The following is an 11,586-nucleotide window of genomic DNA, read 5'->3' on the forward strand; positions in this document are numbered from 1 at the left end:
AATGTGCCACTGAAAAAACAAAAACCACATGAGTACTTAAATTTCAACAAATTTGAATTCTCTTTCCCATCTTGCAGTATGGCAGGTGAAAAGGTTGAGAACCTGTATGCTAAAGAGAAGAAGCTGGAAGCCAAAAAGGCTAATGCTGGTGGCAAAGTGGAAAGGGGTAACATCAAGGTCAAAAAGCCCAAGAAGGGGAAGCCCCATGGCAGCCAAAATCCTGCCCTTGTCAGAGGATTCCTGATCTGCTATGTATTCCAGAAACGCCACGTACAAGAGGAAGTACTGAGCTGCTAAATCCAAGGTCAAAAAGAAAAAGAAGAAGGTTCTTACAATTGCTACAAAACCAGTTAGTTGTGACAAGAATAGTGGTATCTGGGGGGTTAAACTTCACAAAATGCCTAGGTATTATCCTATTGAAGATGTGCCTCTAAAGCTGTTGAGCCACAGGCAAAATATCGTTCAGTCAGCACATGAGGAAACTGAGCCAGCATCACCTCCGGGACCATTCTGATTATCCTCACTGGACGCCACAGTGGCAAGAAGGTAGTTGTCCTGAAACAGCTGGCCGGTGGCTTGGCTTGCTACTTGTGACAGGACTTCTGGCCCTCCATCAAGTTACTCTATAAAGAACACACCAGAAATTTGTCATGGCACCTCATCCAAAATTGATATCAGCAATGTAAAAATCCCCAAACATCTTACTGATGCTTACCACACAGAGAAGCAGCTGTGGAAGCCCAGACATAGGAAGGTGAGATCTTCAACACAGAAAAAGAGAAATACAAGACTACAGAGCAGCGCAAGATTGATCAGAAAGCTGTGGACTCACACATTTTACCAAAAATCAAAAATATTCCTCAGTTAAGGGGCTACCTGTGATTTATATTTGCCCTGACAAATGAAATTTATCCTCACAAATTGGTGTTCTAAATTTCTTAAGAGCCTAATTAAATAACTGGTAAAAAAAAATCCAACAAATTCATGAGTGATGAATTGAAAGATCACAGATAGGATTGAACTGTCAGTGGAATCCTAATACATTAAGAGATATACTGCATGAAACCTCAGTGACAACCGACGTGACAAAAAGAGGATCACTGGGACATACACACCCTCTAGGGAAGAGCCTCTAATTATGATGCCCTGATGCTTTAAAACAAGCCAAAGGAAGAAAGAAGGAGGAGGAGGAGGACCTCGATTGGGCACTTAGATACAATCAGAAACACAGACACTAAAGGAACAGAGTGAACTTTACTGCGGGGAGGCAATCAGCGAAATCCAGGCTATAGGAACCTCTTTAGATTAAGTGCTTTTTTTTTTTTTTTTTTTTTTCAGGAGCACGTGCACTTTATTGAACCACTGTAGAAAAGTGTGTGAGGGTAAAGGGTTGATACAGGAAGGGCTAGGGCAGGGCGAGGGATGGAAGCTGGATACCAGGGAGACAGGTCACGGGCAGAGCCCCTGGCCCGGGTGATTCCTCTGGATCTACCGATAGGCTTGCAGAATCAGGATTGGGATGATGATCATCAGAATGGTCATGATGATGCCCAAAATCAGAGCCCAGATGTTCAGGCACTTGGCGGTGGAGGCATAGGCCTGGGCCCCGGTCAGGTCGCCAACCATCTTCCTGTCCCTAGACTTCACGGAGTAGGCGAATGCTATGAAGCCCAGGCAGCAGGAGTTCATGAAGAGGGTGTTGAACAGGGACCAGACGACGTGGTCGGGCACGGAGGTCTCGCTTCGGATGTGGATCACAGTGGATGTCGGAGGTGCAGGGTTGTGGGGCACCCCCAGCACATCCACCTCATGCTCCTCCTTCAGCATCTCATAGTTTGGGGGACGGTCGGTGCTGGCGGGAGTGAAGAAGGTTTGGACAGTGTGGTTCATGGTGTCCGAGAAGACCCGCCGTGGTGGGGTTGCTGGGAAGATTAAGTGCTTTTTCAATGAATAAATGGTAAGGAAAATAAGGAGATGAAGGGTAAGCCTGTGGATTAAAAGGCACTTAAAAGATGTCTTTAAGACACAGGCAAAGCTAAACTAGTGTTTAGGAATATGCACTTCGGTGATAAGACTGCTTTTAAAAAGTGAGAAGTGGTTGCCATGAAAGTCAGGACAATGGTCACTTTTGCTGGAAGAGGGGCGATGTCTGTGGGAACGGCATGCAGAGCGCTTCTTGGGTGGTTGGAAAAAATTCTCTTATCATGGGTAGTGATTACAAGAGTTATAGCTTTAAAACCATTATTGTAACCCGTACATTCTCTTTTTATGTTTTTTTTGTACTTAAAATATATTTAGAAATAAAAGTCTTTTAAAATAAAAATTAATTAAATAAAATCAGCCTTGATGGGAGAAATGGGAAAGAAAAAAACCAGAAAATGGGAAAAAAATATTAGGAATGTAAGAGAGAAAAGGGTCACATTTGTGACCAAACATCTATATTTACAGCAAAAGCAGAACCCATTTCTTTATCACAAAGATGATTGTTAATGTCACCTAGGACTTCCCTCCTCAAAATGCACAATGAATTTTGGCCACGTATGACCCTGGTAGTGAAATCCAGGAGGAAGGGGAACAGCTGGTGGAGAAGAGACTGGAATTCAGACTGGCTAGCTGATTGCGCACGTGCTGGTTGGAAGAATGGGAAACCAACATCTTTAGACCACCATTTGAGAGAGGCCTGAGTGGCAGCACAGCCCCCCAAAAAGAATGTGGAATAGTGTCTTCAGTGACCCCGTCAGAGAGACACCGGCATCCCCAGGAGCAGCTGGAAAAGTCAGGACCCATGTAGGGAAATGTCAGCTGTGTCAGAACCACGGGAGCAGAGAAGAGAGGCCTCTGTAAGAGAAATCTGTCTCTGCCTGTCCACATGTCTGTCAGCATGACATTTTGGGTCAATAAATATTCATCAGGATGCACCATTCCAGCTGACCTATGTTACCCTTCCACTGGAGGAGAAAATAAACAGGACGTGTGGATGCAGAGTATGTCTGCCCCCGTCAGAGCTGCCTTTGTGCTCTGTGTGTGAGCCAGGAGTTCAGATCAATGTTTGCCTCCTTGAATTCTTCGGGACTTGTGCATCCAGTATCTGGTATGGCGCCAGCTCCTTCCCCGTGTGTTAAACGGCAATACAGTGCCATCCACATTGTCAGTTGTGAGAGAATAACATTCAAGGGGAGGTTACCTTATCAACAGGCAACCTTTTCCGTTACCTGCTAATGGGAGAGTTCCACAAGTGGAGTTTGTTTCTTCCTTTTTTTGCTCCCAACATTTGTTTTCATACATCTGCTTGGGCTTCTCACTGCTATTGTCTATGTTTCTGTCTCCACAGTGAAACTGGGAACCTCTCTCTCGTGTCATCAATAAATACTGATTGAGCAACTCTTACGTACAAAGCATTACGTTAGCTAAAGTGTAACAAAAAAGTAACCCCTAGAGCTAAGAGGCAGATGTTCAACAACACACAAATACACGCAGAATTAAACGTTACGTGAGTGCTAAGAAAGTGAAGGGTGAGATGAATGATTACACAGCGAGGTTTGTTGGATAGTCCCACGTTAGGAAAGTCTTCAGTGAGAAAGAATGTGGAGCGATTGGCCAGGCTAGGAATTAGGGAGTGTGTTTCTGGGCAGGGAGTATGTCCAGAACAGGGGGTAAGAGGATCCCTGGAGCAAGCCAGGGATGGAGAAGCAGGGGCATAATATGAAGAGCCTGGAAGACCACGATAAGGATCTTAGAGTTTTAACCTAAGTACCACAGGAAGGAGTACATGTTTAGAAATGGGGAGACCACTTATTCCACTGGACAAGCAGAATGATGATGGAGTCAGGAACTAGAGTGAAGAAGGCAGTGATGAAGAAGTCAGCAGATCTGAGAGGTATCTAGGAGATAGATTTGGTAGTGTTCTCAGGTGGATACAAGCAGTAAGGGGTCATTCTAGAACTTCTGGAATGAACATGAAGATGGGTAAAGGTGTCAGTTATGAGCATAACTCAATATCAAAATGAGGCAAGTCTAACTAGTACACGCACACACGCATGCACACACACAAGGCATGACTCAATTCATTTACAATTATCAAGACAAAATTGCAAAATAAAAAATTAGCAAAGGTCGGCAGGGCGCGGTGGCTCACGCCTGTAATCCCAGCACTTTGGGAGGCCGAGGCGGGTGGATCACGAGGTCAAGTGATCGAGACCATCTTGGTCAACATGGTGAAACCCCGTCTCTGCTAAAAATACAAAAGTTAACTGGGCGTGGTGGCGCACGCCTGTAGTCCCAGCTACTCGGGAGGCTGAGGCAGGAGAATTGCTTGAACCCAGGAGGCAGAGATTGCGGTGAGCCGAGATCGCGCCATTGCACTCCAGCCTGGGTAACGTGAGCGAAACTCCGTCTCAAAAAAAAAAAAATTAGCAAAGGTAACCAAGTAGCATAATACTAGTAGCTAACACTTCTGAAGTATTACTATTTACCATAGGCCAAACACTGTTCTAGCGTTTGTGTTACCTCACTAAATTAATGTTTGTTCGTAACATAATTACTTGCATTAACTCATTTATCTCCACAACCACCACATGAGAAAAGCACTACTCTTATCCTCATTTCACTGATTGGTGAATTGCAGCTCAGAGAAGTGGGCTATTTCTCATCAATCAGCATAGATGACATTCCCAGACATAATGGCTCCTTTCCACGTAGGATGCCATTTATATGAAGAGGCAATACTAATCCGTGGTTTCAGGAGAGTGGTTACCTCTGCACGAGGTATTGCCTGAGAAGAAACATGAAGGCCCTTCTTGGGCACTGGAACTGTTATTTGCTAGATATGGGTGGTTGGTATGTGATATATGCGTACGAAGTTGTAAACTTAAGACTTGCACACTTTGCCATATGTAGTTTTATCTCAAAGAAAAGGTATATGGAGAACATACAGAAGACACATATTTACTGTCTCCGAAGAGCTCTAAAAACCAATGAAAAGTAAATATCAATCCATTAGTGGATGAAGAATATAAACACAGAGTTCACAAAGAAATATAAGTAGATAATAACTGTGTATGAAATATATATAAATAGTAAATAAAGAAATGCAAGTTAAATATTAATGAAATATATTTCTCCTAGCAAATTGGTCAAAATAAGAAAGGTGGATAATATTTAGTGTCAGTGATAATATGGGGAAATAGACATCCAAATGTGGAAGTAGAAATTGTTACAAGTTTTCTGAGGCTAAATTGGCTGCATGTTTCAAAGTCTTTTCAATTGTTTATACTTTGAAATAGCAGTGATTCTATTTCTACAAACTCATAGGTGGGTGTTGTACAATGAGAACACATGGAGACAGGGAGGGGAGCACTACACACTGGGGTCTGTTGGGGGGAAATGGGGGAGGGACGGGGAGTGGGGAGTTGGGGAGAGAGAGCATGGGGAGAAATGTCAGATGTAGGTGAAGGGGAGGAAGGCAGCAAATCACACTGCCACGTGTGTACCTATGCAACAATCTTGCATGTTCTTCACATGTACCCCAAAACCTAAAATGCAATTAAAAAAAAAAGAATTACTCAGCCAGATGTGGTGGCTCACACCTGTAACCCCAGCACTTTGGGCAGCCAAGGTGAGTGGATCACCTGAGGTCAGGAGTTCGAGACTAGCCTGACTAATATGGTGAAACCCCATCTCTACTTAAAAAAATCCAAAAATTAGCCAGGTGTGGTGGTGGGCACCTATAGTCCCAGCTACTCAGGAGGCTGAGGCAAGAGAACTGCTTGAACCTGGGAGGCGGAGGTTGCAGTGAGCCAAGATGGTGCCACTGCACTCCAGCCTGAGTGACAGAATGAGACTCCATCTCAAAAAAAAAAAAAAAAAAAAGAATTACTCTAAATATGCATTTGGTTATACAGATAATCACCATAATTCTCTTGATAAAAACAAAAATTTGGAAACTACCTGTGAATATGTGATTAGTGAAAAAAATTTATATTCATATAACAGCACAACACATAGCCATTAAAAGTGATAATGTTGATCAATATTTATTAGTGTGAACATATGCCAATGACATATTATTTAAATTTTTTAAATTGGAGGCCAGGCACAGTAGCTCATGCCTGTAATCCCAGCACTTCTGGAGGCCAAGGCAAGTGGATTACTAGAGGCCAGGAGTTCAAGACCAGCCTAACCAACATGGTGAAACACTGTCTCTACAAAAAATCCAAATACTAGCTGGGCATGGTGATGCACATTGGTAATTCCAGCGATTTGAGAGGCTGAGGCATGAGAATTGCTTGAACCCGGGAGGCAGAGGTTGCAATAAACCGAGATCTCGCCATTGCACTCCAGCCTGGGTGACAGAGCAAAACTCCACCTCAAAAAAATTAATTACTTAATAATGCTAAATTAAAAAAAATTCGGTATAACACCAAATGTAATTATTGTGTGTATAATAATATACAAATAAAATTGTATATATGTATGATACAGGAATATGTGTCTAATTTATATATATATATGTATATATATATGTATATATATATATATATATATACATATATATATATATATATATAAAATAGCTATATTGGACGGTTGCCTGGATTGGAACCAAAATGATAAAAGTAGTTGTTGGCTGGTAGAATTATTGGGTGGTATTTATTTATTCTCTACAAATTTTTCTGTACTTCATGATTTTTAAAAATTTTACTGTAAGTTCTGAGATATATGTGCTGAACATGCAGGTTTGTTAAATAGATATACATGTGTCACGGTGATTTGCTGCACCTATCAACCGTCATCTAGGTTTTAAGCCCTGCATGCATTAGATATTTGTCCTAATGTTCTCCTTTCCCTTCAGCATACCCCCCAACAGGCCCCAGTGTGTGATGTTCCTCTCCCTGTGTCCATGTGTTCTCATTGTTCAACTCCCACTTCTGAGTGAGAACATATGGTGTTTGGTTTTCTGTTCCTGTGTTAGTTTGCTGAGGATGATAGTTTCCAGCTTCATCCACGTCCCTGTAAAGGACATAAATTCATTCTTTTTTATGGCTGCATAGTATTCCATGGTGTATATGGATTATGTGCCACATTTTCTTTATCCAGCTTATCATTTGATGGGCATTTGGGTTGGTTCCAAGTCTTTGCTATTGTAAATACTGCTGCAATAAACATAGGTGTGCATGTGTCTTTATTCTAGAATGCTTTATAATCCAGCAGTCCCAGTAATAAGCCTGCTGGGTCAAATGGTATTTCTGGTTCTAGATTGTTGAGGAATCCCCACACTGTCTTCAGCAATGATTGAACTAATTTACACTCCCATCAACAGTGTAAAACTGTTCCTGTTTCTCCATATCTTTGCCATGATCTGTTGTCTCCAGACTTTTTAATGATTGCCATTCTAACTGGTGTGAGATAATAATCTCATCGTGGTTTTCATTTGCATTTTTCTAATAACCAGTGATGACAAGCTTTTTTTTCATATGTTTATTGGCCACATAAATGCCTTCTTTTGAGAAGCGTCTGTTCATATCATTTGTCTAATTTTTGATGTTATTTGTTTTTTCTTGTAAATTTGTTTAAGTTTCTTGTAGATGCTGAATATTAGACCTTTTCAGATGAACAGATTGCAGAAATTTTCTCCTATTCTCTAGGTTAACTGTTCACTCTGACAGTTTCTTTTGCTGAGCAGAAGCTCTTTAGTTTAATTAGATCCCATTTGTCAATTTTGGTTTTTGTTGCCATTGCTTTTGGTATTTTAGCCATGAAATCTGCCCAAGCCTATGTCCTGAATGGTATTGCCTAGGTTTTCTTCTAGGGTTTTTTATGGTTTTAGGTTTTACATTTAAGTCTTTAATCTATCTTGAGTTAATTTTGTATACGGAGTATGGAAGTGGTCCAGTTTCTGTTTTCTGCATGTGGCTAGCTGGTTTTCCCAGCACCATTTATTAAATAGGGAATCCTTCCCCCTCATTGCTTGTTTTTGTCAGATTTGTCGAAGATCAGATGGTTGCAGATGTGTGACGTTATTTCTGAGGCCTCCGTTTTGTTCTACTGGTCTATATATTTGTTTTGGTACCAGTACCATGCTGTTTTGGTTAATGTAGCCTTGTAGTGTAGTTTGAAGTCAGGTAGCATGATGCCTCCAGGTTCGTTCTTTTTGCTTAGGATTGTCTTGGCTATATGGGCTCTTTTTAGGGTCCATATGAAATTTAAAGTAGTTTTTTCTAGTTCTGTGAAGAAAGTCAATTGTAGCTTGATGGGAATAGTATTGAATCTATGAATTACTTTGGGCAGTATGGCCATTTTTGTAATATTGATTCTTCCTATCCATGAGCATGGAATTTTTTTCCATTTGTTTGTGTCCTCTCTAATTTCTTTGAGAAGTGGTTTGTAGTTCTCCTTAAAGAGGTCCTTCACATCTCTTGTAAATTGTTTCCCAGGTATTTTATTTTCTTTGTAGTAATTGTGAATGGGAGTTCACTCATGATTTGGCTCTCTGCTTGTCTATTATTGGTATATAAAAATGCTTGTGATTTTTGCACATTGATGTTGTATCCTGAGACTTTGCCGAAGTTGCTTATCAGCTTAAGGAGCTTTTGGGCTGAGATGATGAGGTTTTCTAGATATATAATCATGTCATCTGCAAACAGACTATTTGACTTCCTTTCTTCCTATTTGAATACGCTTTATTGCTTTCTCTTGTCTCATCATGAATTTTTATAATACAAATTTTACAATAATATATGTAATATATATTCAAAATAAAAAAGAAAGCACATTCACCTAGATTTCCTAGCAATTTTTGTTTTTAAGCTTCATCTACCTTGTTTTTCTTTAAGTAGCAAAACAAACGTTAAAAGGCAGTAATCACCACACATATAGCCCAGGGCGTCTGACTTGGGGCATTGATTCTCACCTGGGTGGAATAGTTTGAGAATGCCTAATATGTTCTAAACATCTTTTATGAGTTTGGAGAATTTTCCACATTGTAACTCTTCAAAGTGGGATCAGAAATCACTGTTCCAGGCCCCCTTGTTGCTGACATCAGAGCATGAGTCTTTGTGTCCATGTGAGCCCAACCTTGGAAGGTAATGCTACAAGGAGGCAAACATGCATGGTGTCCCTCCCAGGTGAACGTGACCACAGGCGCTCAGTGGCCAGGCTCCTGGCACCTACTTCCAAGCATTATCAATGCAAGCTACAGTGTCCCTGCAGGAAGCAGAGTTGTTGCCAAGCATTGGCAGTGAAGGTGTTTTTGATGGAGCAGACTGTACAGTGTGATTTGATGTTGTTTCTGGCCCCATACTTCCTAAGTCTGTTTCTCTTGCCCTCCAGGGAAATTTGTGAATTGCCTAATATTTTCAGTAATTTTCTTTTGCTTAAACTAGCTGGAGTGGATTCTATTATTTGCAACAAAGAATGGTGCCCAATAGAATTACCTTCAGCTCCATTTTACAGATGAAAAAATTGAGCCACTGAGAAATGGTCCTAAGATTACACAGCTAATAAATAATGAGGCAAGACTTAAGTCTAAGACCTTTGAGTCAAAGTCTAGGCTCTTCTGACCATGGCATGCTACTGACTGGAAGATATGTATGTGTATTTTTACAAAGATTATTAATAATTAGCCAAATAGATATGAGTATGGGATTTCCAAGATAAATTTAAAACTAAGATATTCCAATACTCACCATGAAGTGAGGTCATCAAAAAATAAATAAATAAATGTTACCATTTCACAAATAATTACTACGTGCCAACACTACCCATCAGCCGTGGGAGGGATCCCAGAGATCATCTAACCACTCTCATTTACAGATGAGGAGCTTGCAGCCCAGAAACGTGATAGGATTTTCCTGCATCAGTCAGTAGGATAGAGTGAGGAGAGAAAAGCAATTTGTTGACTCCATTTTTCTTTATATCAGTGGAGGGTGAGTCACTTACTAACCCATTTAGAAATGCTTGTATCACACAAGTTCAATGCCTAAGTGAAAATCTTTTTTTAAATGTAAGAATAAATGTATTGAATCTATGAAAATTAACCACATTTAATATATTACCAACCAGTTTCAGAGAGATCCTAGACTACAGCATCATCAGCCCTTCGGGGTGTGTAACTGAGAAGGCTAAAATAGCTTTTGAGAGAAACCTCATGAAAACATCCCCTGGGGAGCTGAGATCACATTTCCACCCAGCTCTGAAACATAGAATTTATTTGATCAGGTTTGATGCAAGAAAATTGTTCCTTCTGCAGAAGTTGGAAAATCCCTTGTGGATCCATGAAAAAATGTAAGATTTAGTGTCTAAATGTTTCAAAATAAAAATATTTTATAATAGACATTACTATCTCCATGTTCATAGATAATATTTTTTGTTTCAATAAAATCCAAGATGTGTTTTACCCTAAGGGCGATTTCTATTGAATCTGGAGGGAGAGAAAAAAACTGATTTGTGTTATACAAGGAAAACCGAACCTTTAAATTTCTGATTCGTTTCCCCTTAAATCATCCAAACATTGCTTTTTATGGGCTATGTAATAGCAAAACAGTCTCTGAGGGGGTGTTAAAGCATTTCAAGCCTTGCTTCCCTTAAAATAAAATAACATAAAATAAATTTTAAAAGAGGGAAGCAGGCTTCAAGTGAATCTAAATGGTTTACAAAAGGTCTCTTCAGGGCAATATCTAAAACATTTAAGTGAATTCTTGATTTTTAACTTCTTTTTTTCCTGTTTAATACTGGAATCTTGCATGAAGACTGCCTTGAATATCTTCCTATCAGAATAATAAATTTGATTCCTGTAAAGAGAGCACCCTGTTTTTCTCCATTAGAAATCACCTTGAGATGTTTTAGAGTGAAGAAATTGTACTGATTTAAACCATATGCTCGTTTACATCTAATTTATCAGATAACTATTGGACAATTTTACCTAAGAGAGTCTTCTTTTTCACAACCATTGGGTGGTTCAAATAGTGGAGTGTGCAGTTGACTTATGGCCAAATGTAGAATCACACATTAATACAATGTGGACTTCTTCCCTTTTTTTATCTCTATTATTGAGATGAATGTTGAATGAAATCAGGCTATTTTTGCCGTAAGTTTTTTTTTTTTTTTAATTAGTTCTTCTGTGAGCCTACTTACACGAACAATAACTTAGGTAGTTTGAAAAGTAGGTTTAAGAAGGCTGAGATTGATCGAGTGTGGTTGCTCATGCCTGAAATCCCAGCACTTTGGGAGGCTGAGGTGGGTGGATCACGTGAGGTCAGGAGTTCGAGACTAGCCTGACCAACATGGAGAAACCCTGTCTCTACTCAAAATACAAAATTAGCCGAACGTGGTGGCACTTGCCTGTAATCCCAGCTACTCGAGAGGGTGAGAAAGGAGAATGAAACAGAGCAAAACTCTGTTTCAAAAAAAAAAAAAAGGCTAAGATTGAATGAAACATTTTCTCAAACAATAGTTTAAGACATTGCACTAGTTCACAAAGCAGAAGAAATCCACCATACATTCTACATTTCCAGATAATTGGTGAATTGTCCATTTGAATTTTTAGCAGGTTCAAATTTTGGCTCCCTTGAATCTGAAGAAAGACTGGCA

At 40.0% G+C, this 11,586-nt stretch overlaps 1 pseudogene; it reads right to left on the reverse strand.

Annotated features, from left to right (window-relative positions):
* Positions 1 to 1,414: 1,414 nt before the first annotated feature.
* LOC101050572 (interferon-induced transmembrane protein 3 pseudogene) lies at positions 1,415 to 1,926 on the reverse strand (annotated as a pseudogene).
* Positions 1,927 to 11,586: the final 9,660 nt, after the last annotated feature.

This window comes from Saimiri boliviensis, chromosome 11 (assembly GCF_048565385.1).
Source record: "Saimiri boliviensis isolate mSaiBol1 chromosome 11, mSaiBol1.pri, whole genome shotgun sequence".
NCBI lineage: Eukaryota > Metazoa > Chordata > Mammalia > Primates > Cebidae > Saimiri > Saimiri boliviensis.